Source organism: Amblyomma mixtum, chromosome 3 (genome assembly GCF_055824585.1).
Source record: "Amblyomma mixtum isolate Tamu chromosome 3, ASM5582458v1, whole genome shotgun sequence".
NCBI classification, from domain to species: Eukaryota; Metazoa; Arthropoda; class Arachnida; order Ixodida; family Ixodidae; genus Amblyomma; species Amblyomma mixtum.
This window is the reverse complement of record NC_143014.1, coordinates 134,724,550-134,727,617: the sequence shown is the minus strand read 5'-3', so window position 1 is coordinate 134,727,617 and position 3,068 is coordinate 134,724,550. Positions and strand designations below refer to the sequence as shown.

The 3,068-nt window shown below is 47.0% G+C and overlaps 2 non-coding genes across 2 annotated transcripts; both read right to left on the bottom strand.

Annotated features, from left to right (window-relative positions):
* Window positions 1-2,592: 2,592 nt before the first annotated feature.
* Window positions 2,593-2,664, bottom strand: TRNAQ-UUG (transfer RNA glutamine (anticodon UUG)). Its single transcript has one exon. It is a non-coding gene; the product is annotated as a tRNA-Gln (tRNA).
* A 5-nt stretch (window positions 2,665-2,669) lies between these two features.
* Window positions 2,670-2,741, bottom strand: TRNAE-CUC (transfer RNA glutamic acid (anticodon CUC)). Its single transcript has one exon. It is a non-coding gene; the product is annotated as a tRNA-Glu (tRNA).
* Between the last annotated feature and the right edge of the window lie 327 nt (window positions 2,742-3,068).

Sequence of the window (3,068 nt, the reverse complement as noted above, 5' to 3'; positions counted from 1 at the left end):
AGGTGCGCCCGTAGCATGGGCAAAGCTTTTGCGGACGCACAGCTAATACTGTCTAATTTCACCATAAAGAGCATTTCACAAAATGACGTCCGCCATTTGCTTGCCGCCGCTGGCTGAGGTTTGGCTTGGCTTGGACTCGTGGTGGATAGCAGTGATCAACACGTTATTGGAATGAGGATGAAGATTTTAAAATCGGTTTCCATTAGCAAAGCAATACTTTTTACAACTTATTGAAGCATACATCGAAATTTTTGTATCCTGTACTCTTTTTTCATAGCAATCGCTATCATTTGCAAATGACATTAGTTTTTGCCGTGTAGCAGCGCGCAGAAAAAATGACATTAAGTCGAACAAATGTCATTCGATGAGAATGACATTAAATTTGCCGTGTGGCAGGGGTATAAATTTGCTAGTGTGACGGGGGTATTAATTTCAGTTAATTATTCATCTAACTGTTGGGCTCTATCCTGTACGTAACGTCCAGTTTACTGTACCATACACCAGCACAGTCCGCACCAACCTATCTCTCACCGTTTTCAAAATAATATTTCTGAACATTCGAAAAAAATCTGGCGGGGTCACTAAGCTTCGCCTTAACATTTTCGACAGTAGAACGTTAATGGGATAGAGAGCTTTAGTATAGGGTTAGCGTGATAGCGGTCCTAAGGGAAATTACGTTAGCGTGCCGCAAGCAACTTATCCGCAAAGACAGTTTTAGTATAGCGTTCTGGGAACGTTAAACGCGATCTGCTTTACATCGAGGTGAAATGTACTTCTAAAATGGTCGCCACTGCCGCTAACTTGACAAAATACAATATTCCAAAGTCATTTAATGGAATTATTAAACCAGCGCTTATTTTCGCCAGCAAAATGACCCTAAAATTGAAGTAAAGGGAAATAAAAACGTACAACAGTGGCGCCATCTAGTCAAGGCAACGTGAACTACAAACCATTCGAGCAAGAATATTTTCCATCCCATGGCGTCTAATATTCAAAAAACTTTTTTGATACATCATTTAAGTACATAAAACACCGCGACAAAGCTCGAACTCTATTTTTGTTTCGTTCCGGACGTTTGTTTACGTTGCGGGCAATTGCAGACGGTAGCAGCTCAGCTTGAGGTCCCATTAGGCTTGAACGCTCTAGAATCGAGAGCGTATCTCAAAAACTGGGCCACCAAGGCATGCCAGGTAACGAAGCCGCCCATGAGGCAGCCCGCGCACTCACTCACCGGGCACCAGGCGTCCCTTGGGAGGAGCTTAACCCAGATCACAGCCCTCTGCTTTCTTTTAAAGACATTACTGAGCACTATCGTGCCGAACACCGGCAATACCCAGTTCCTATGAAAGGACTGGGTAAAGCTGGCGAACGAATTCTCCTTGGGCTCTTTACAAACACCCTGCAGTGTCCGGCGGTTCTCAAGCGCTTTAATCCTTCTTTTGACGACCGGTGCTCATTCTGTGGGGAGGTGGCCGACACCTTCCACATGGTTTGGGCATGCAGAAAAAATCCTTCTCTCCCCCCTCCCCCATCACCCCTTCCCCTACCCGAGAGGACTGGGAGGCGGCCCTGCTCAGCTGCCAGGAACTATCGGCCCAACAGGCCCTGGTTCGGCGGACTTGTGTAGCGGTCTCGACCAACGGGATCCCGGAATGAGGGACTCCGCCTTGCATTGTAAGGGGTGAGACACATTAGGGGCCTCTCCCCGAGCACCTCTCTGTAAAATATTAAATAAACACTTTTCACCACCACCACCACCGAATGTCTTCGTGCAGCCTTCTGCTCCGCAACTGAATTTGCCGCACTCTGAACAAATACGGCATTCTTTCGTAGGCAGAGCGGCGATCTTCCGTGAACGATAACAAGGGCGTTAGCTACTCTGAATGCGCAACTGATGCGGCAACGTCTTGGCAATAAACCCGTCTTTCATGGTGAACACCACTAACCTGGACGAAGTCTGTGCGACCTTGAAATTGCTTGCAGGCCAAGATTCCCTGGACAGTCTAAACTTTTCCGAAGGGCTCCAGTACTTTACGCCTGGCGTCGTCGCTGGCATGATTTGGTATCCAGTCCAGCTTGATTCATATTTTATTGTGATTAGAGTGGATATACGAGGCATTTTTTTACCTTCTAACCTTTTATTTAGCAGCCATTGATTGCGTCGTTACAGCGCAGATGTGGTTCATCTGTTAGGCGGCTCTCGACGCCGCGTCTGTGACGACCTTGAGCCGCTCCATTTCTTCTTCGAATTGGTCGATGAGATAAGGCCGGCCGGAGACATTGCATTGCATAAGAACAGTATTTCCATTTGGCAGTTGGGAACGAAACCGTATGAGCATCGGCAAACACAGTGCTCCTGCTTCCTACGTTTTTGCCTCTTGACCGCCGGTAGTGGTATCTAGAACTCAACAAGACGAGCTGGAGCAAGAAGGCGTTCTAGGCATTAATAATAACTTCACCACCACAGCGCGCATGGCGGCAGGATGCCCATAAGTAAAGCTCCCTCTGGGACAGCTTGACTCGGCCATGGACACCCAGGCGCAAACTTTGGCAGCGAAATAGTAGGTAAAAATAAGGGCAAAATAAAAAATCAGGCCTCACCGAGATTCGAACTCGGATTGCTGGATTCAAAGTCCAGAGTGCTAACCATTACACCATGAGGCCATACTTTCCGACGCCGGGGATCGAACCCGGGCCTCCTGGGTGAGAGCCAGGTATCCTAACCTCTAGACCACGCCGGAACACGATGGGAGCGCGGCATTCTACGCGTTATATACTTGCAAAAAACCTTTCGTAGCAGAGTTTTAGTATAGCGTTAGCGCGATAGCGGACCTATGGGAAATTACGCCAGCGTGATGCAAGCAACTTATCCCCATAGACAGCTCTGGTATAGCTTACCGAAAACGTAAAATGCGATCTGCTTGACATAGGCGAAAGGTCCTTCTAAAACAATCGCCAATGCCACTAACTTGCCAAAATAAAATATTTCAGAGTCTTTTGAGCCAATTATTACACCAACACTAATTTTCAACAGCAAAATGACCGAAAAATTAACATCAAGCGAAAAA